Raw genomic sequence first — 25,013 nt, forward strand, 5'->3', positions numbered from 1 at the left:
CACGGAAGACAACTATATTATGCCAAGCTACTGCCCTCTGGGTGATAGAAATGATAGATTTACAGTTTTTTTGAGAATATTTTATGGAAAAATGACGCGATTTGGTGACCAATCGATCGCGATAGTGAACTTCGAACGTATCGGCGGCCAAGATGGCGGCACTGTGTGATGCCTAACTCTCGACATGGAACCCGAGGTTAAGGTTTTCGAAGTCCAAAACATGCAAGATTGAGAAATTTGTAAGGATTCGGTTAAATTGAAGTGTATTTTGTGAATTTTCAAGCGTTTGACTGCCAAAAAGCCCCTTTAAACTGTTGATATTTGACCTCCGGCCGTCCTGAAGCGAGACGGCCATAACAGTCGACCCGGTTTGTAAATGAAATGTAGTTGTTCTGAACTGTTGACATTGCGAGACATTTCCTACGTGTTACGCATTTTTTTAACTGAAATAAACCGGACATGAAACTTTTTTCTCGATACTTAGTGGTTTCTTTCCATTTTGTGGCGGATTTTGTGGCGTGCTTGTCAAAAAATGTGATCAAACTTGGCGAACGGATTGACTAGTATGTATGGTAGTACGAGTCCGTGACTCGATAAGCCACAGATAGTTACACACGCGTACGTGAATTAAACTAATGTAAGTTGGGTCAAACACCAAAATTAATCGATAAAAAGGTTAGTGAAATGTGTTTTTGTCTTCAACTCTTCATTATAGTTATACAGGCGGTTCAAACTATACAGAGTCAGTTGAATATGCCCTATAGTTGTGTGCATGTGTTGCACAATAGTTACCCCTCCATGTACAATATGGAACCTTGTTGTCTCTGTGTATGCAAATTAATACTAATTGAACACAGTGAAGACCATGGCATTGATAAACTATAAAACATTTTTGTGAAATAAATTGGGACCCCCATATTTTGATGTAGGACTCCCATTTTCTAACACCAGGAGTCCAGGGACTCTCAAAAGTTAAAAGAGATGTAAAACCCTGTGTAAATGAAATGGTGTGGCTGCATCCACATGCAGCAATAGGAGTGCCTTTGTCTCTCACCCCTCATTTCCAACCTGTCCCATCCCTGAAAAAATAGTTTGGTCTTATATTTATAATGTTAATAATTTCTGTATTTGTTAAAATATGCGCATCTCAAAAACTTTTGATCATAAACATTTTCATTGCTTTTTATAGCTGACCAATCAGTTAACCTGTTTATTTTGAATATTTGCGCATTTTTCCTCAGTATTTGACATTTTCTGAATACCTTCTTATTCAGTTTGTCATTTTCTAAAAGTTTAAATGCTCCATTGTGTGGTCAAGCTTTCCACAAGCATCAAATGTGGTACTTCATATAGGAGGGTCTGCCTCTAGAGGGCGGGCATCATGAACACTCCTGTGTTTGTTGGTTAATTCCTCCACGTAAACTTCTGATTGTACTGTAAACATTGAACATGGCCGACGTCCGATTTTCCTGTCTAAAACTTTCACTCATTTTCGTTCATATGACTCTGAAACTCCAGGAAACGATTGGGAAGAAAGGGTTATCTTGAAATATTGAGGTACTCGCCGATATTTTGCAAAATTAAATGAGAAAAAATGCAAGGAAAATGCCGACAGGCTTACCAATGACAGTTTTCAGACTCGGAGGCATATGATCATCTCTGCAGATTATGCAACAGGCCCAGATCACGTGAGGCCATGAGGGGATATCACGCAACTCAGTACCAAACACTAGCGCTCACAGAGTGAGCAAACACAAAGTGAGTACCCCTAACGTCAGCTCAGTAGTCTGTAATACAGTAGATTGTAGTCAACTAAGAAACCTTGGAGAAAGGCTTAACACTGTGGCTATGCCGCTAAGACCCTTTTGATTTTTGTCATAGCTCAAAATCGTTCTCCCACACCTCAACCTGAGCCATGAACACCCCCACCAGTTTATGATATGACCCATCACAATGGCATGACGTCCACGGATCTTGACAGACGGAAGTCTTGACAGACGGAAGTTCTTGACAGCAGCATATTGGTTTTCAACTCTAATACCTTCTCTGTCTATAAATAGACACGAGAAGGTAAAAATAATAAAATGGCCGCCATTTTGGATCGTATCACAAAACAAATTGACGTGCATATCTATGACATTGGTCAATGTCCTTGTACCAACTTTGAATGAAATCGGTTGGAACATGCCTGAGTAATGGCTCTGTACATGAAAAAATCGTAATAAAATGGCCGCCTGGCGGCCATATTGGATCATATCACAAAACAAATTGACGTGCATATCTATGATGATGGTCAATGTCCTTGTACCAACTTTGAATAAAATCGGTTGGAACATGCCTGAGTTATGGCTCTGTACATGAAAAAATCGTAATAAAATGGCCGCCTGGCGGCCATATTGGATCATATCACAAAACAAATTGACGTGCATCTGTATGACATATGAAGTAATCCTTGTACCAAGTTTGAATGAAATCGCTCCAGGCATCTCTGAGATATCTGCGTGAACGGACGGACGGACGGACACACGCACGGACGGACGCACGCACGGACATGACCAAACCTATAAGTCCCCCCGGACGGTGTCCGTGGGGACTAATAAATCAGTACAACCCTGATACAGCGATGGTAATATTCATTTGGTGCCAAGTTAGTCATAAATGTGTTCAGCAGGTGATAGAGAATTTCAAGATCACTTTGATTTTCAAGAAAAACTTCAGTATTTCACTAAATTTTAAGATAGATTTTTACTTAAATGCAGATACTAAAGCTCATGAGTTTGTTCCAGACTTTTGACAAACAACTCCTTTATTTTGAATCAATGACTAAATCAGACCCCTTCATTGAGTACATATGCACTGATTAATGACAACAATTTGAATCAATGACTGAATCAGACCCCTTCATTGAGTACATATGCACTGATTAATGACAACAATTTGAATCAATGACTGAATCAGACCCCTTCATTGAGTACATATGCACTGATTAATGACAACAATTTGAATCAATGACTGAATCAGACCCCTTCATTGAGTACATATGCACTGATTAATGACAACAATTTGAAACAATGACTGAATCAGACCCCTTCATTGAGTACATATGCACTGATTAATGACAACAATTTGAATCAATGACTGAATCAGACCCCTTCATTGAGTACATATGCACTGATTAATGACAACAATTTGAATCAATGACTGAATCAGACCCCTTCATTGAGTACATATGCACTGATTGATGACAACAATTTGAAACAATGACTGAATCAGACGCCTTCATTGAGTACATAATGCAAGATTAATGACTTCACTTTAGAATCAATGACTGAATCACACCCTTCATAGAGTAGGTTCCTTTGAGGCTGTTTGCTCAGCTAGTTAAATCTCATGATAATGCTACGGATCACGTTACGGGCCGTCATTTTGCACTGTCATGTGATCTCCACACACTCGCTTTCTTTTGTCAAAAAGACAGCCCACATGGTGAGGAATTTGCCTCGGGAGGCAAAAAATATCAAACATATTGGATATTTTGCTCAATTGCTCGCGAAGATAAAAACTTACAAAAAATGCCCACACATGAGAGCAAACAGCCTCAAATGAAATTTTGCTCAGCTGATTTCTCTGTGTAGCACGCTTTATGTACTGATTGAGCCCAACAATTTGAATCAATGACTGAAACTAACTCTTCATAGAGTACACAATGCAGTGACTAACGCTAAAATTGTGAATCAATGAATGAATCCGACCCATCATGGAGTACATAATAAAAGTACTGATTTAATGCTGACAATATGAATTAATAACTGAATGACAACAATTTGAATCAATGACAACCACACCCTTCAAGTAATGCAATGATCAATGCCAAAAATTTGAATCAATGATATAATCATGACTCTTCATAGATTACATAATGCACTGATTAATGACAACAATTTGAATCAATGACAACCATACCCTTCATGTAATGCACTTATCAATGCCAAAAAATTTGAATCAATGATTTAATCATGACTCTTCATAGATTACAAAATGCACTGATTAATGACCAAAAATGTGAATCAATGACGATCATACCCTTCATGTAATGCACTGATCAAAGCCAAAAATTTGAATCAATGACTGAATCAGATCTTCATAGATTACATAATGAACTGATTAATGACAACAATTTGAATTACTGACAATCACACCCTTCATGTAATGCACCGATCAAAGCCAAAAATTTGAATCAATGACTGAATCAGACTCTTCATAGATAACATAATGCACCGATTAATGACAAAAATTTTAATGAGTGAATCAGACCCATCATTGAGAATATATAATGTGCTGACTAATGCTGACAATGTGAATCAATGTCTATTATGAAAATATCAATGCGATATATGGGGCAGCTGTCAAAGGTTAACAAACTATTCATGTTTGAATATATATAGCATCAGTATAATGACATGAGAGATATTCTTCAATTTATCTCTGACACAGCAGGTTTCTTCTACATATTTGTCACGTTGCCATATTTATGAGAAAAACGAATCATGTCCCCACTGTGCATTACTGAGAAATAACCTACGGACTTTTATTGTTGAATAAGTTGATTAGATCAAATGGTTTCATCAAATGCTCAGTTACACTGGATTTCATTGACACTGTAATAAATATTATGCATGGATCTGTATTGCATTGGTAATACATACACTGAATGCCGTCACCTGAAGTGTTTCCTTAAAGTTTTTCTGTATTTATACTTCAATAGAGATGTGTTTAATGATGAACAATGAATTTACTCACTCACCATTGATGTCTTCCAAGCTGTCTTATTCCTGAATCAAGACAAAGATTCTTTACCAACCTACAGTAATAATAATAATAATAACAATATGAATAATCAAATATATGTCATAGTATGATGTAATCCTTCTCTTGCAGCATGTAACAGTTCATAATCACAAGATGTAATTTTGTTGAACATATTTTGAATCTTTGATGAACTTATGAATCAAACTATCTTCAATAGATTTGATTCGGTTTGATCCCATCTGTTCTAAACCTATAAACTGTCCAAATACAGATTTTTGTTTTTGAAGTACCAACATAGCAGTTTATTTGCAGCAACTGTCAATTTTTCATTTCTCATATATTATAAGATTTCATGGCAACACATGACACTTTCCTGGAATTCTTCTGGTGACAAAGCTTCATATCAACAACAATAACATAATTATATTACCACATTATTATCATTCGTCTTCTTATTATTATTATCATTATCATAGAACACAGGCCTTGTGATCACATCTACATGTTCTTGACATTTGGAAGGCACTGTCACATATTATTTAAATAAGGGAAGCTTTCATTACAGAACATACTTTCACTTGACTCCCTGACTGTTGTTATCTATAGAAAGAACCTTCACATGTCTGCCTGACTGTGGTCACAAAAACCCTTCCTATAGCCTCTATATGTTGTCACGGCAAAATCCTTTTTAAATAGCCCCTACCTGTTGTCATGACAAAATCCTTTACATAGCCCCTATATGTTGTCATGACAAAATCCATTACATAGCCCCTATATGTTGTCATGACAAAATCCTTCACATAGCCCCTATATGTTGTCATGACAAAATCCTTCACATACCCCCTATATGTTGTCATGACAAAATCCTTTACATACCCCCTATATGTTGTCATGACAAAATCCTTTACATAGCCCCTATATGTTGTCATGACAAAATCCTTTACATAGCCCCTATATGTTGTCATGACAAAATGACTGTGTCACAAAGCAAATCTTCATGCTTTAAAGGTCTGGTGAAATGCCCATGTTGCAAAATCACAGAAATACAGTTGATGGTCTATAAAACAGTCACATTCATTTCTTTTTTCGTTTAGCGCGCGTGATTATGAAATATGGCAAAAGAAAAATGCGATGTGGGCGTGTTCGCCGAGCCTCTCCAGTCGACTTTTTTCGGCTTTCCGAAGTTTGCCCGACGCCGTATCTCATAACGGGAAGTAAGGTATTTCACACCTCCGTAATCTCCCCACGGGGGGTGTTACTTCTAGGTTTTCCGCTTACATGATCCGGACAGTGTCCTATGGGGAGACGTTGTTATTTTAGTGGCTGTGACAGCGGCAAGAACGTAACGGCTCAACTGTAAACTTTTTCGAGTTCCCGTCAAATGCCGAGTGTTTGAACCAATGTGCTTGTCTATTCTGGTTCGTACGATCGGCCACGGTCCCTCAGCCTGCCTCGCTACACGCTACAAAATTGGGACCGCGATGCAAATCAACTGCATGAACACCAACACTGAACGTTGTGACTGCCATTAAACGAAAAACAACACGGAACGTAGAGATCGCGATATAAATACCCGGTACAAATCATGGAGCACAGTCCCTCTGCTCTGGACTGTGCGCATGGAGGCCATTAAAATGAAGAACAATAGGTAATACCGGACCACGAGGACCGCAATGCAAATCGACCGCAACATGGATAAAATGCACAACACGGAACCGCCAACCGCAATGCATATCAACTGCAACATCGAACCTTGTGGCCTCGATTAAAATTCGTATGTCTGCTATGTAGGCCTATAGCAAAAGTTTCAATTCTCGTGAGCGGGCGTTCCTATGCCTGCAGTACAGTAGACAAAGTGACGTCAAATTTGTCGCGAGGGCTCGATTGCGTGCGTCGAAGTTTCAATTCTCGCGAGAGCCATTTAAGCATGCTGTGGACTAGACTACATAACGTCAAATCTCTCGCGAGACTTGGCTCGATTGCAAATACGTACGACGAAAGATTGTGACGCAATACGGAAGTAGATACAGTTTTGCGAATCGCCGAGAGAGAAGCCAGATCAACAAAAGACTACAAACAGCCACGTTTTTTCTTTAATTTGCCATATCTTTTGAACAAAAATCAGTTTCGCCACTGTGGCAAATAAGGATCTTTTTTTTTCGCCACTTCGGATTTCAATTCGCATTGACGAACGTGGCGAATAGGCAGCGCGAACAGTGTTTTGTTAGCGGATACCGGGCAGAGATAAGGTGGCGTGGGACCGCTATTCGATGTAAATGAACACAACTGTGACGTCACAGACGGCCAACCTTGACTCCCGCTGAGGGCGTGACCTTGGTGTCGCAAAATGACCTGATGAAAGCCGCGCATAGAAATATCAAAAAAATTAACACTTGCGCGTACTTTTAGGTTGCAATTTTGTTGCGAGTGTAATAGTATTGCCCCCCTGGAAGATATTCGGTCTCAAGAACAGGACCATTTCACCAGACCTTTAAAAAACTGCAGAAACCTTTGAATTTCCTCTTACTATGATGACAAACTGCGTAAATTTGATGCCTCCATATGCAGCATTTAGTTTTACTTATGCCAAAGTAATTTCTTATATTCATTTTTAACATTGACATTTTTGAATTTAGTACATGAAATCATTATCACAATAACTAGGGTATACATGACCTGAGTGACAATTCTTAATGCTGCTGTTATGACTACTCTGGACAAGGCAGCTTTGAAATGTCACCATGGCAACAATATCTGAGAGGCCCAAACACTTAATCTGATCAACAAATAGGAAGACATAAACATGTTGGGTAAAAGGTATACATATAGCTGCAGATGCAAGGAAACTGAAACACTATACTGAAGCAGTACTGAATTGAAATGACTATGTGTATGATAATAAACATACAGATTGGAAACATGAACAGTAAATAATTCATTGCTTTACTCTGCTGATAAGCCTACGTGATGGTACTGTTGAACATACAGCTTGTTTGACACATACTGAATTGTATATAGCAGAATTCATTGACTAAAACATACCAGTACTGTCTCTCTGGGCATGAAAACACACGATAAAGGCGCCACTTACAGTGCACATGAAAAAAAAATTCAACTTATCAAAGTTCATTAATTTAGGGGCAACATCAAAAGTTCAATATAATAAATCTAACTTAATTGCTTAAGTTTGGCCTCAGACCCCCCCCCCCCCCCCCCCTTCTAACTTAACTGACCTAAAATTGAAAAACATTGCGGACTCATACCCTGTAAGCTTACTAATTCTTTCAAACGACGTACCAATGTACCATTGAATTATATGAAAATTGAAAACCATTATAAAGTAACACAAATTCGGGTGACTGGATCGGTTTTAGCGTACGAAAGCAGCCTTGAAATCGTAAATTTGCCAAAAAGACGTTAAATCGTTTTTGACTGCACAGAAATTAATTTGGCCCAAAACCCCCCACCCCCAAACTTAAGCAATTAAGTTTTTTTTTCAAACATCGATCTTTTGACGTTGCCCCTTATGCATGGCTAATTCCCTGAACTAAATTGTCTACACTAGCTAAGAGTGTATACACAAGGTACAGTCACTGAGTAAGTTGAAAAGATACTCTGTATTCAACGAATGACAAACAGATACCCTTAATATTGAATTCAACTTTTCACCCTTTGAAATGTATTGCATTAGATTTAATGAAAATAATATCAAGTGACCAATCAGCTGATAGCTCAGCGGTGATTTATCAAGGAAAACAAAGCGTAAATTAATGGATTCTGTTTGGTTCTTGATATCTACAAAGTACCCTAAGTCATGTTTGTGATACAAAGTTAAAAACTGACAGTAATTTCATGACAATGTGACTGAAAAAGAACTCTATCAATGAATAAATGACTGAAAATAAAAAATGAAGACAACATCAACTGCTGAGTATGAAAGCTTTCATGTGACTGGTTTTTCAAGAAAAAGGAAATGATGAAAGTGAAAATCTGAAAACTTGAGAAAGAAACTTACGTGGAAATATACAATTCAGGCAGATCAGAAGTAAATTTGAAACCTGTTTTACGAGTAGTTTTGAAGACTTTTATAAAAACATAACAATAACATTCTGCAGAATTTACATACAAATATGTAATTCAATTATAATTTGCATGGATCTGTATGACAGCATCCCTATGAATCTATAAATCAAATTTGCAATCTTTCATTAAGACTGGTATCAAAGGAGTTGAATATTAATTTACCAATGCATTACTTCTTTGTAATTTGAATAAACCTTAAGTGGCAATCCTAGGAAGCTTTGAGAAAGGTCTCAAAGTACTGTAGATGGACAGCAGTTTCAGAAAACAAGATTTTTGGTGAAAAAAGTGGAAAAATTTAGGAAAAAATTTAGGTGATGTTCAAATCTGAATAAGCGCAGTCTTAGGAACTTACGTATACAATTGGCAGTTGTTACTAGACAGCAATATAAGAGAAGAAAAGGATTTGACTAAAAATGACAAAATTAATACAAAAATTACACTTAAACAACTTGAACAACTCTGATCATCTATAAAAAAAGCAATCTAAACATGTAAGTTTTCTGACCAGCCATTTCAGATGAGTGCAAACTTTACAGACATTATTTTTAACATGACAAGCAAATAAGGACTGTTAGGCTATCTATTTAAGCCCCATGTCACTGATAGCAGAGCTAAAAAAGGCAGCATTTGTGGCATGTCTCTCATGCTGGCAAAGTTGAATTGCTAAATAGAGGAAGAACAGATATACAGTGACCTGCTGAAGAATATGTACATTTGAAATGGAGATTAATGACCAGTCTGCTGGACTTAATTCCAAAGAGTCTATCAAGTCTAAAGTGACAAACCCACGATTAGAAAAAATAGACTGTGACATCCACTGACTCTGTGGAAAGTGAAATTTATAGTCATGTCACACAGTTTAGATATTTACTGCACAGCTTAGGTGATTCAAGAATCTCAGTTTACCATAAGACATTCTGACTTCTGAAAGTAACACGAGATATTTCAAATGACAGTTAAGTACTGACCATATCTCTTGATCTTGCACAAGAATATAAATATCTGCAGTGTCAATGTCACTGTTCCAAGTCAATGCCTACTGTGTCATAGTCAATATCAGTGATTCCAATCACTATCTGAAGTGTCAATGTCACTGTTAGCAGTCCAAGTCAATGCCTACTGTGTCATACAGTGTCAAAGTCAATATCAGTGTTCCAAATCACTGTCTGAAGTGTCCAAGTCAGTGGTCCAAGTCAATGACTAGCGAGTCAAAGTCAATATCAGTGATCCCAATCAATGTACGTATGCCATAGTGAATTATGCCATGATGAACATACACAGTATCACAGTAAATTATACCGGTAGTTGCACCAATAAAGTAAGTCAGCCTGAGTGTGTATCGGATATCTCTGTGGACACAAGGATGCACACATGCTACCAAATCTATTAGTCAGGGGGGACCATTTGATATCCTGGGGGGGGCTTGGAAGATTTGGGGAAAAAAAAAAAGATGCCAGGTGGAGTTGCTCGAAAAAAAAAATCTGGCTTTAAGTGGCTGATGGAAAAACAATTATGGACCATTGCGACTCGGAAAAAAAAAATCTTGGCAATTGTTCGATGCACACTGCAGCATCAATAAAAATCAAGCAGTAGCTCTGGAGTTTTATAAAGCATAAACCATTTCAAGCTTGAGGAACAATAACTGAATATGAACAATTGTACAGTATACATGACCTTCTGATTAGAGGAAGTATGCTGAAATTGAAATTGCTCACCAGTGTTTTCCAGAAATGTGTAAATCTGAATGTATGGATTTTGTCAAAATACCACAAGAAGAGAGACGGCCTGCAAACATTTTACTATTATCGTTTGCGTATAGAAAACTCATAACAATGAAAAAATGCGTAGAGACTCAATCCAATGCGTAATATTATTACGGATTGGATCGACTCTCTACACATTTTTTCATTGTTATGAGTTTTCTATATTCGCATGTTTTATTCGTAAATGCGAACACTGTTATAGTGAATTATCTTACCAATGTTTTTCTTAACAAAAGCAAATGTGTTTTGATTAGAATTGAATGAGTTTGATGGTTTTGGGGAAACTACTATGTGGTAATGAAGAATGGGAAATGGGCAATGAAATGAGCAGACAGCAGGTGATTTAAGATTAAATGTTACATCTTCACTGCAAATAAAACCATAAGTGTGTCATAAATAATACAAACAAAACAAAATCATGTTTGTTTTGTTGTATGTGAGCCACGTCTAAGACACACAACAAAAGTACTGTTTCAGTCTGTAAATGTCACCTCAGATGCCACCAGAGAAAACCATTTCCACTCCAAAATTTCATTTTTCGCCTTGCGAGAGGGGGACACCCCCCTCTCGCGCTCTCCCCCCCTCGTTCGCTACGCTCACTCGCCACTCAGTCGCTTCGCTCCCTCGCAGTCAACCCGTCTACTTTCTTAAATTACCCGGCTACTTTCAATGTAAGGACAACAACACTGACAAGTAAATGCCATAAATGTACATGATTTTACAAATATGTTTTTGTAAAGTGAATCAAAAATGTACATGTATTTACATATCTTTATTTAGTTTCTTGAATATAGTCTGTGTGCGATAGAACAGCATCTTGTTACTGGGTGTGAAAAACCAAGCAAACAAACATTGCACCGAAATTTGGTAAAAAAAAATATATCTCGAAGAAGGAAAGTGAAAAAAAAAAGTTGCCAGCATATGCCCTGTAGAAAAAAAATAATGCATGGTGAAGCACTTGGGAAAAAAAATAATGGCTCTCCACCAATCTTCCAAGCCCCCCCCAGGATATCAAATGGTCCACCCCTTAGTCAGGGGGGACCTAATAAACACTACAGGCCTTCAGTGGAAGCCATCATGACTCTCATCTTAATACTCTGCAAGCTTTCAGTAAAAATCCATCAAAAATATCATCTAACTCCACAAGCCTTTAGCCTTCACTGAGGGGTCATCACAATCATCTCACTCTGCAAAAGTGACACTATACAGGTTAATGTGACACCCACTCCTGTCTGTTGGTTTGATGTGTCTCAAACTCTCTACTCTAAACCCTGTTGGCACTGTCTTCTTTCACCTCTACTGCTAACCCTGCTACAAGGTCTGCCTTAGCCCTTATCCTGCCAAGTTTTACTGTCTGTGGGGATGTTATAGTTCAAATGTTCAGACAAAGTTTCCTCTTCTTTATACATCTTTGGAGTTTTCCGGTTATTGGCATTTTGTCCAACCCTAATTAAATTGTCAATACATGTTGTAAATTCCAAAGGCCAAGGTGGCACCATGGCTTTGCTTTTGTGCAATGGTAATTTGAAGATGATTTGTAGTAATTTTAATGATTATACTTCATCACACCAGTTTTGCGGTTAGATCTCAGGTCAGAGGTCATGGTTTTGAAGGGCACTGATCTCCTCTAAGAGGGCACTGAGCTATGAGGTTCCTAACATTAAACTCTCCATTTTGAATTTGGTGTTGTATATACTGCTGTGAAACAAGAATATATTAGACTATGAACTTCACATTGGTTGGTGGCCGGGTTGGCCATATCATCTGTGCAGATCGGCTGCTACTGTCACTGTTTGCTGTTAACACATCAAATTCTAGTTATCATGGCACTCTGGCTATTTGCGGCCATGATAATTTGATGTAATACTTTATATGCAACGTTGTAATGAGCTTGTTTCTCAGATCAGAGCCACATTTAGTATCTTGGTTTGTATTTTACAGTTTCATCAGAGAGAAGGTTAGCAAGAAAAACAAGTAAATGACACTGTAGCGCCCATCCTGGACTATTTAGTGTTTGTTCTCTGGTCAGATATTTGAACATGTGTGAAAGGGATAAAGTGCATGAAGTGAAAATACTTAAATGAAATGTACTGGAGACAGTGAAATATGTTTAATGTAATTATTCAGAATATAAAATGGAAAAATAGAGAATTAGATATATCGAATACTGTGATACAACCATTAACTCAACAAGTCATTTACAATGACATAGTCCCCACTTGTAATAGGAGTATTAGTCTTGATGGGGCAGGAAAATGTGGTCATTAAGAAGTATCACTGGAGTGTATATGTTCAGATCTATGGGCACATAGGTGTATGTCGTTGTTCCAAATTTGAAACACATGAGGCATGTCTAAGTTATGGTTCTAAATCGGGAAAAAAGATCAGACCTCTAGCAGTATTGGCCAGCCAAGAAATACATATGCGCATTATAAATGAGGTACAAGATGTGACATCTTAAGGTCTAATATCCTATCAAAATTGGAGGGTATAGAACTTGTGGTTACTGAAATATGCATATATATGTATAATCAAGGTCAAAGGTCATCGAGGTCACATGACATTTTGAAAAAAAAAATTATATTGCTAATTAATCCCTATATGCCAAAAAATCAGATCTCTAGCTCTATTCGCTTGCCCAAAATTAGATGTGTACATAATTAATGAGGTAAAGCGTGTGTTGTCATAAGGTCTCCCATCCTACTAAATACAAAGGACATAGCACTTGTGGTTACTTATTTATTGACATAAACATATATTTTAGGTAAAAGGTCATCGAGGTCACATGACATTGGGTCAAAAAATTTCTCTCCTATAGTTATCCCTATATACCAAAAATCAGACATCCAGCTCTATTGGCTCGCTCAGAATGAGATATGCGCATAATTATTGAGGTACAGTATGTGGCCTCATAAGGTGTCCAATCATACCAAACATGAAGGGTGTAGCACTTGTGGTTACCGAGTTATGGACAAATATGTATATTTGAGGTCAAAGGTCACCGAGGTCACGTGACATTTTGTCAAAAAAATTGTTTTGCTAAGTTATCCCTATATACCAAAAATCAGACCTCTAGCTCTATTGGCTCGCTCAAAATTAGATATGTGCATAATTAATGAGGTACAATATGTGGTGTCATAAGCTGTCCCATCATACCATACATGAAGGCTGTAGCACTTGTGGTTACTGAGTTATGGACAAATATGTATATTTGAGGTCAAAGGTCACCGAGGTCACGTGACATTTTGTCAAAAAAATTGTATTGCTACGTTATCCCTATATACCAAAAATCAGACCTCTAGCTCTATTGGCTCGCTCAAACTTAGATATGCACATAATTAATGAGGTACAATATGTGGCGTCATAAGGTGTCCCATCATACCATACATGAAGGCTGTAGCACTTGTGGTTACTGAGTTATGGACAAATATGTATATTTGAGGTCAAAGGTCACCGAGGTCACGTGACATTTTGTCAAAAAAATTGTATTGCTAAGTTATCCCTATATACCAAAAATCAGACCTCTAGCTCTATTGGCTCGCTCAAAATTAGATATGCGCATAATTAATGAGGTACAATATGTGGCGTCATAAGGTGTCCCATCATACCATACATGAAGGCTGTAGCACTTGTGGTTACTGAGTTATGGACAAATATGTATATTTGAGGTCAAAGGTCACCGAGGTCACGTGACATTTTGTCAAAAAAATTGTTTTGCTAAGTTATCCCTATATACCAAAAATCAGACCTCTTGCTCCATTGGCTCGCTCAAAATTAGATATGCACATTTTTAATGAGGTACAATATGTGGCGTCATAAGGTGTCCCATCATACCATACATGAAGGCTGTAGCACTTGTGGTTACTGAGTTATGGACAAATATGTATATTTGAGGTCAAAGGTCACCGAGGTCACATGACATTTTGTCAAAAAAATTGTTTTGCTAAGTTATCCCTATATACCAAAAATCAGACCTCTAGCTCTATTGGCTCGCTCAAAATTAGATATGTGCATAATTAATGAGGTACAATATGTGGCGTCATAAGCTGTCCCATCATACCATATATGAAGGGTGGTAGCACTTGTGGTTACTGAGTTATGGACAAATATGTATATTTGAGATCAAGGTCACATGACATTTTGTCAAAATATCCGAGATATATGCGTGAACGGATGGACTCACGGATGGACGAACAGACGGACATGACCCAATCTATAAGCTCACTGGACTTCATCCGTGGGGACTAAAAATTGTGTCACTGCATCCTTTTTGCAATATGAATACGATGAGAAACTAAATTTTTATTTTTCGTGGCCTTATACATGGGAGTCTATGGAGATCTGCCTTATACATGGGAGTCTATGGACGTGTAAACTAAAAATATGCAAATTTCACCACGATTTGCCCAAATTTGGGAAAGGTCACTCCTATGCACTTCCATACCAAGTTTCAAATCAATCGGACTTGTGGTTTCAGAGCAGGAGATTTTTTGACCAAAAATGGGAGAAAATTACAAAAAAATTCATGAAAAATAGCAAGTCCAAGATACTGACCCAAGATGTGCACAATCATTTCATGTCAGCCCAAAGTACTTACATGCTAATTTTTCATGTAATCTGGTCAGTGATTATTGAAGTTTTTCAATTTTGACTGTTTTTACATTTTTTCACTTAATTTGCATATTTTTGGCAATGACAACTTCATTTGAAGAAAATCTCATCTACAGCCCATCATCCATGTACACACCAAATATCAAGATGAAATGTACAGCGGTTTTGGAGTTTTTGATGTTGACGGACAGACATACAGACATACAGACATACAGACACACAGACATACAGACATACATACATACAGACATTTCCCTAGCCTATAAGAATAGCTTCCATTGCCATATATACATATGGCTATGGGAGCTAAAAACAAGTAAAATGTAACACATGTTGTCAGCACAAATGACATTATAAGTCACAAATCCATTAATGGTAATTTCAAGATTTGTACTTATCTTAAGGTAGAATGTGCCTCGGGGACAGATATTTGGACTCTCAAACTTTTGCAACTCTTTTCTGATCTACCACTTGTAGCAGTTCATTTTAAAGTTCTTGGGAAAAGACAACTTTTCACCGTCTTACTTTTTTGAAAACTGAAAATTTTATTTTTCCCCATAGAGTTAACACTAGGATGGTGGCCATTTTGAATTTAGAGAATATCGGTAAATCTTTGATAATTTGTTTCTCTAGTACCAAAATTTGCACAGTGACCCCAATTTTTAGTTTGAATTTCGAAAGAGAATGATTGAAATACTCCTTAAGGAAAGTTTGCACAAAAGTGTAAGTCTTTCACTTTAATAGTTATCTTTTATCACATAAAAAGTTTTGGGGTCTAATTCCTAGATCTCAGTTCAGAGGCCGTGAGTTCCTGGGGAATAGGGGGTTCTGAGCTATCAGGGTCATCATCATTTATTCCATTTTATTGCTGAAATAGAGTATACTTCTAATTTAAATTGCAAAAAATAGAATGTATAAGACCATGGGCTACATTGAGTACCATAGCACGTCATTATAATTTTATCAAAGAGTTGATTAGCAAAGACACTGTAAAATGTAACATGTGTTATGTGCACGCATACTGATGAGTCCAACAAACAAAGCGAGCAACATCTGGTGTCATATATTTCATCTCTTTTATTTCCTGCATATCAATACATATCACTTACTCATTGCGTTCTTCCCATATTTCTGGCAGTTTTCAATGACAATATCACATATGACTTATGTTTGCCCATTTTGTCATGAAGTACATCCTCATTTGAAAAGGCATGGAAATTTATGAGACATACTTTGAGAGACACGACCTGCGTTTATCACTTATCTACCACTAAAAAGTCATTAATTTTTGAATGACGTATAGCAAGGGAAAGTTCAATATATATATATATATATATATATATATATATATATATATATATATATATATATATATATATATATATATATATATATATATATATATATATATATATATATTATATATATATATATAAATACACACACACACACACACACACACACACACACACACACACACACACACAACACACACCACACACGAAATGGTTTGCTTGTCAATGCAGGCATAGTATAGTGCTCAATGCATTTCTGCAGGGCGGTAATATTGAGAATCTAGGAACTTGTACCGGTAGTTGTCAAAGACTATAGGCTGTTTCATGCGCTAAGCAATCATGCATGATTGCTTAGCGCATGAAACAGCCTGTAGAGTGACAACTACTAGTTCCTAGATTCTCAATATATATATATATATATATATATATATATATATATATATATATATATATATATATATATATATATATATATATATATATATATATATATATATATATATATATATATATATACACACACACATACACACACACTCTGGGCCTTTGACATACCAATTTTTTTTATTTTACACAAGGGCATTTTGAACACAGGGGTAAAATTCCTTCTAAACTTGAAAGGTGAATTAATGCAGGCATAATGCAATGGCCGCTGTCAACTACCTGCTTCTAACTACTAACTGGTGACGCCATTGCACAAATTCTTGTGAGGATTAGATACTTGTTACATTCAATATTATTTATCAATGTTTCTTTTAGATTTATTACAAAGTCTTACTTTGAAGTGAGATTTTTCACTGCATTTGAAGTTTAAGATATTATTCGTTCCTTTCTGAACACTTTCAACTTAGCAACGATATGCAAAGTTGTTGCCTATCCTATACAGCACAGTGTTCTCCCTGAATAAGGTAACAGGGGCGTGGCGCCCTCTTGTAAATTCCGAGCGCCCCCTTGCCAGAAATGAAAAAGATTTATCTTTTTTGAAACATAAAACAATAAAATGTACGGGAAAAAAAGTTGACAGTGATTTACAAGCAAATGCGAGCGTTAGCCTCGATCCTGCAGACTGCAAACGTAATTCTCATCGATCTTGCAAATCTCGCGAGTTTGTGATGTCATCCGAGATCATAAGCCCATGCGCAACTCATCGAAGGCAGCCATATTTGCATGGCTCAGTCCGCAACGTTACGTTAGCCACGGTCCCTCCATAGGGACCGTGCATTAGGTAACCGACTTAGCTGAGTAAACATGGCAAGGAGCTGGAGGGTAACCAAGGACAGCAGAGTACACTGAAGTTTTTATAGGAGGTTAGAATTTCGTTTGTGTATTCCTTCCCAAAGCAAAACAACCTAATGTTAGGCTCGGTCGGACGTGTATGAGGATGAGAACACGTGAGTGTTACGGTGATAATTTTGACATCGATGAATAAATGTATGTCTCTAGACTCGCTAGAGTAATCTTCATTGAAATCCGTGAACTGTAATAAAAGTTATGGAACACTGTTTCAGATCTCTTTTCCTTTGAGTTTTTTATACGAAAAAAAAATGCTCCGCAAGCCTGAGTTTTATGGTCACCGTGATAATTTTGACATCGATGAATAAATGTATGTCTCTCGCTATGTTTTCGTTTTCAAAAAATGTAATCTTCATAATTGAAATCAGTGAACTGTAATAAAAGTTATGAAACACTGTCTCAGATCTCCTTTCCTTAAGAGTTTTTATACGAAAAAAATCTGAAAAAAATACTCCCCAAGTGTCACCAAATAACACCATTTTAATCTCTGTTTTTCAAAAGCTCCAAGGGCAGGAGGGGGGACACCCCCCTCCTGACCTCCCCCCGCGACCGCTAAAGCGGTCGCTTGTGGTGCTTCGCACCACGTCTTCGCCCTCTTCTAAAAAAATCCTGGGGAGAACACTGTAGCGTACACTGTAACCAAAGAGACGCCTTATTCTGAACATCTTTTTTGTAGACATAGAAGAGTCCGATCATTTATTTTCAACAAAAGTTTCCGCAATACTGCATAATGGAATAAAAGACTAGGTTCAAAAATTACATCGCAATAGTGATGAGTTTTTGTTTGTATTTGTTTTTCTCTCTCTCGTTAATTCATTGAGCAAACTAATGGTGACTACTTGTATGCATCGCACAGAGGTAGCATATACCACTGACTGCCTCCACTGTCGTATGGCTGTTCAGAATGTGTGTTTGCACTGCTCATTACTGCTCATTACAGTCAGAAGACTCTGTAAATTCTTAAAATATGATTTGTGCATCAAGATACATATATTTCCTGCATTTTGCCAAATTTTTGTGCATGTTCATTTGCAGAGTTGTTAAATTTGGATGACTGGCCTCATTGGGACCACATTGGTTTCTATGGATGCCAAGGCAAAACTTGTATATGTGTGGCTGACCGTGTGCCATGCTGTGATTATGATGCGTTTTGTGTCCCAACAAAGCTTAAATTACTGTTTGGACAAGAATTCATTTTTCTCTTGTTTTATTATAAAGTGCATACAATTGTAAGCCAGGTTGGGCATACATACGGAAATGTGAAATTCAGCATCATTTACCATTTACAAAAAGCTTTACCATTTACTTTTATGAATTGAAGATACCATTTCAAACAAAAATATGAAAAAAAGGTTATCCTCTTTCTCCCAAGTGGTATTTATTTCTATACTTTGTCTATGAAGCCTGGTAGAAAGAGGATGAAAACTTAGCTATACTGGGGCTTTACATACCATAACTAATACTTGATGCTATGCGACATTACAAGAATGCTTAATGTTAAGAAATCTGTGTTTCACTGATTTAAAGTATGATTTCAATGTTATAATCCAGTCTGTCGGCTCAACTGTCCATCAGCTCAACTGTCCATCGGCTCAACTGTCCGTCAGCTCAACTGTCTGTCGGCTCAAAAACTGTCCATCGGCTCAACTGTCCATCAGCTCAATATGAAGTCACTTGTAGTCACAACTCAAGACTTTTACCTGTCATATCTAATTCCATATTCAGTCCCTTTACACAATAGATATGGTTAAAATATCAACATATGACATTTTATCTTAAAGCTTTTTGTATTAACTTAAAGTACTTTTTGTTTAAGATCAATACTGATCCCAGATATCAATAATGATTAATTTTAAAAGATGAGTTCTTGATTGGTTTAATCTTTACACATTACTGAAGATCTTCACAAGGGTATTCAGTAAAATGTCTGAAACTTGAAAGAACATGAAATACACATCTCTTTACAACATCCTGCCAAGAAACCACTTGGTGAATGCCATATATTAGATTTAGATGACAGACTCCATTGATTTTGCAAACCAATGGAATTTAAATCTGGTTGTTGGCATGGTGTCAAGATTTTCCTCAAGTCATTTTTTATTTCCAACATGGTGCTAGATGATTTATGAGACTAACTTATCAAGCTATTCACTTGGTTTCATATTACAGTTCGGAAGACTGACTGGCAAATAGTGTGTAATAGATTGCCATGTTTATCTCATAATAACAGATTGTTCTGAAGGCAAATATTCACACTCTCTGGCTGACAGATCACCTTGGTTACCTCATAAACATTTGGTTTCTGAAAATAACTATAGAGTTTGATGAAATGCATTTTACACACACAAGTACCGCCACAGAAAATGAACACTTGCTAATGATCTATCATAGTATTATTTTCTAACGAGTTGTAAACATCTGGTCTTCAAGACCAGATGTTATTTGACAAAATGTTACTATTCATATCTTGATGAAGCAGCCAATAGCTGTAAGTTACTGTTACAAAGGCAGATAATATCAATACTAAATACGGATGTGCAACTTACCATAAAATGCTTGGAATGCATCTGGGTCTTCACCATTACAATGCAGGGGGGCAAGGTATGGTAGCGATGCATTGACTGTGTGCAAAGGTTAGACTTTCTGTAAACCTGCATATACAGAGCTGCTCTGCCCTTGAAATGGAATGGATTTGTCGTAAATGAGTTGGAGGGCTAATCCGCCATGAGTTGGAGGGCTAATCCGCCATGAGTTGGAGGGCTAATCCGCCATGAGTTGGAGGGCTAATCCGACATGAGTTGATTGTGTTAAGGAGTGTCAAGATAGCGTGATGATTAACTTGTGGCAGAACAAATGGTGTGACGTAGGCTGTAACTATTACTGCCTGTATTTCTCAACTTTTGCCAGTGTCCTGTATCAGTCACGTCAGATGAGAGTATCTCTTGTATTATCTGATTGTGTTATGTATCTGTCCACTTTCAATAGCATGTCCTGTATGCAAATCTCATCTCCAGTCCTATAGAAATAATAGACATATAAAAGTGAAGGATGAGAAACATGGATAGAATTATAACTCTGCATGAGGATTTCTTATTGTGGAACAGAAAATTACACCATGTATCTAATACATCTAAATAAAAGGGTACATAAAAATAGTAAAATTTCATGTGCTTCAATATGACATGGTACCAGTATGTGAGTGACATAATGTAAAAATACTCTCTGTGCCATGTCTAAAATGGATTAGACAAAGAACTACGGGATGAAACACCTATTATCAGTGGTCATTTGTTGATGAAACCTTACTGAGTACAATACTTGTCTGGAATGAACAGAAACAAAATGCAATCTGAGCAATGGACACTTTTACTCAACTGATTAAAATTATGAAAATGACCACAAAGGGTTTTAAAAATTCTAAATAACAAGAGTAACAGCTCTAAAATATCAGTTTTTTTTCTGAAGTCAATGTTTTTCTGTTGGTTGTAAGAATGAAAATGTACTTAGAGGAAGAAATGATGCTGACATGACATTCACAATTGTTGGTAATCTTTATTACACTATCCTCAATCTAGTCTACAACAAGTATGGTACAGGTGATAGAAATATTATCATATCGGGGATAACAACTTGATATTTATCCAGTGTTATGTGCATTGTTTCAGCTGTCTAGCTCATAGAATACTATATCACATCATAGCAAATGCAAGGCCTCACTATTCTATGTTCATATACTGTAATAGTTAATACATTTCAACATCTGCAGACAAATTCTCATTGTACAATACCGTAGATGCATGGATATACCCTATTTCAGTATTTGCGGGAACTGGATGGATATATCCCTCTATCTAGATGCTCACAGTAGATTAAAGGGGAAGTTCACCATGCAAGGATGATTTTTACATATGTGCTAGCTTTGTTGTCACTTACCCCGGAAAAGCTATTTTCGCCATTTATAACTTGCACAATTTTTACAAAAACCGATAGAAATAGTACAGGAAGTTGCCCATGTAATTTGAATCATGGGAAAAAGCGCCAAGCTTGGAGCTTGCATAATGTGATATGGAAGGCACCATTTTCCCATGGGTATGGCATTGTCCACTCACCTATGCTTAAACCAGGCTGTGCGTATTTACATAACTTTTGTTTATACTGAGTATCCTTGCATTAACGATGAATCACTTATAATAAACTGCCCACTGTCAGATTTTGTGTTGCTGTTTACAACTGTGTTACTGTGAGTGGACAATGTGGGGGCCATACCCATCCGAAGATGGTCCCTTCCATATCACATGATGCAAGCTCCAAGCTTGGGGCTTTTTTCCCATGATTCAAATTACATTGGCAACTTCCTGTACTATTTTTATCATTTTCGTAAAAAATCGGGCGAGTTATAAATGGTGAAAATAGTTTTTCTGGGGTAAATGACCACAGAGCTACCACATATGTAAAAATCATCCTTGGTGAACTTCCCCTTTAATTGATATAGCCTATTCGCAGGAACACTAAATGTCAAGGGGTAACAATATCTCTTTCACAGACTCTTCACAGACCATACTGTGATTACAAAGTTCAATTGTCATTTTAAACTTAAGCGGCATGTTTTCAACCATTAGGACACTATACAGCCACAACCATTGCAATAAAACAATTGCCGTGAAGTCACAAATGACAAAACAGTGCTAATGGCCTTGTAGCTACTATGGATGACATGTGCTGAAAGTGCCTTGTTTCTTTAAATAAACAGAGTCATAACATCTAAACTACACAAATAGCTGTAGATGGTGCTATCACTAACACTCTTTCAACTTCAAGACTTCTTGATCATGTTCAAAGTGTACTGAATGGGGTGGACTCGAATGTGCCTGTGGCATGCTGGCAAGAGAAAATTTGTTTTGTAGAAAATGACAATGATTGTGAAATAGTCCCAGGATAGATATAAAGGCAGTAGTTGTGGACATTTTTCAAGAAAAGTGGTCGTACAGGACGCTATCACAATATGAGGATGAAAAAATTGCAAGCCTGGTTGCCTGCTGGCCATATTGGATTGTATCATAAAGATATTTGACAAGCGTAAGTCATAGACTGTTGTCCTGGTGTTAAGTTTAAAAAGATAAATTTGTCAAAGTATGTCTTAGAAATGGCTCCAGATGTGAAAAAAAAACCCCAAGAAAATGGCCGCCTCGCAGCCATATTGGATTGCATCATGAAGACATAAACAAGCTTATGAAAGTAGTGTCCTTGTCCCAAGTTTAAAAGAAATCTGTCCTTGCATGTCTTACTAATGGCCCTGGACGTGAAAATTCCAAGAAAATGACCACCTGGTGGCCAAATTGGATCTTATCACAAAACAAATCAAGGTGCACATGTATGCTATATAGTGTACCCTTCTGCCAAGTTTGAAAGAAATTGGGCCAGGAATGTCTGAGATATCTGTGTGGACAGAAGGACGGACTGTCGGATGAACGGACAAACAGATCCTAATCTCTGAGTTTCCCCTGCCTTTGCTTGCCATGAATAACAAGCGGTTTCTTAGATGATGTTTGTAGCAAAATAGCAATAATTTGATTTCACTCAATGCCTTTCAGTGCCAGGATATGTATAAACAACATGTACCGGTATACAGTAAATGTCATCAAATTTGATGCGGTCTTACTGGATGAGTTACAGTTTGCGGGGCTTGCACTCACTATGAGATACAAATTCATCCAGAAAAGCTGTCAGTCGCTAAAACCCCTGGTTTGATGTTGCAACAAGATGTCTAGCGGTACATACAGCTGTGCTATGATATGTAATCCTTAATGTATATGCACGTTGGTCTATACACCGACATGGCACTTTCATTCTTAGCGCCATGTCAAAATAAAAACCAAGTGGTTGTGTTACAGTATATGCGTTATGCTTAGCTTTAAGCAAGAATAAAGTTATACATATAAACATACATGCATACAGACTGACACTGGACAGATACCCATCCCGATAACCTAGCTCTATCGACTATATTCTGTAGTAGCTAAAACTACAGCATTGGTGTTTATATGTCTCTACAAATTTATCCTGTGGATAATGATAATATCCCACTTTTATTTGATATTATTGACATGATAGAAAGGTTAAATGGATCAATGATTCTTAATGAAATTCAAAATCTTGGAATTTTACTTGGATGTAGTACTTATAATGTATCCAACAAAACCTCTTTTTTACACTTGTCTATGGTTGCATACATGCAAAGGTCAAACAGGCTTAATAGGATGATATAAATACATTTAGGAATGTCAAATTTACTGGTTGTTATGTCAAATTGAAAATTGCATTGCCATAAAACACTGAATTTATCATTTCTTTCACAGTTTGTTTTCACAGCATGCTGTGACTTCAAATAACCTCCTATACAATGATTCCTGATTGTGTCAGGTCTTGCCTTGAAATCTGCATTTCTCCAGCACCAGCTTGCCTATACCCACTGACTTTTAAAGGTACACAATTCAGGAACAGATAATCGGACTCTCATATTTCTACAATTCTTTTCTGATCTACCACTTGTAGGAGCTCATTTTAAAGCTCTTGGAGAAAAAAAAAACCTTTTACCGTCTTAGTTTGGATCAAAATTGGATTTCCCTCCATAGAGTTCACACAGGAATGGCAGAGATTTGGAATTTCAAATATTGCAAAATGTTGGGTAATTTGTTTCGCTAGTTCCAATCTAGATGACCCCTGGTTTTTATTGTTGATTTGGTAGAGAACAGTTGAAAGTTTCATTCCGGAAAGTTTGAGCAAAAGTTAAAGTCTTTCACTTTTGAGGTGCTTTCTACCTTAAAATTTAATCCTATCACACCTACACTGGTATTAACCCTCTGAGTGCCAAAGTAAAATTTTTGTCACTTTCATACAATATATCCCAGTCAAACTCCAGTCACACCTACCCGGTACATCATTAACTACAGACTTGAAATCACTCAATGATGTCAGTTAATTTAAGAAACTGAATTAGAATAATTCCTTTAGATACATGACATGGTTGTATCAATCAATTAATCAATCAATCAGCAAAGTTTATATGGCGCCAAAATCCAAAAACAGTGTTTTCCTCTCTGACGTTCAATGGTTAAGCACACTGTATGCTCTGGAGAACATGTGAGTTTTCAATTTTCTT

At 37.0% G+C, this 25,013-nt stretch overlaps 1 long non-coding RNA gene across 9 annotated transcripts in view; it reads right to left on the reverse strand.

The window, feature by feature from the left end:
- The window catches only part of LOC139142320 (uncharacterized), a 76,735-nt gene that overhangs the window by 18,212 nt on the left and 33,510 nt on the right, over positions 1-25,013 (reverse strand). For 7 of the 9 annotated variants that reach the window (XR_011554357.1, XR_011554364.1, XR_011554367.1 and 4 more), the window contains 2 exons: positions 20,401-20,870; positions 4,801-4,861 (listed from right to left, as the gene is read on the reverse strand). This is a non-coding gene — a long non-coding RNA (uncharacterized lncRNA). The remainder of the gene's footprint in view (positions 1-4,800; positions 4,862-20,400; positions 20,871-25,013) is intronic. The other 2 variants (XR_011554356.1, XR_011554363.1) reach the window with 1 other exon arrangement.

This window comes from Ptychodera flava, chromosome 1 (assembly GCF_041260155.1).
Source record: "Ptychodera flava strain L36383 chromosome 1, AS_Pfla_20210202, whole genome shotgun sequence".
NCBI lineage: Eukaryota > Metazoa > Hemichordata > Enteropneusta > Ptychoderidae > Ptychodera > Ptychodera flava.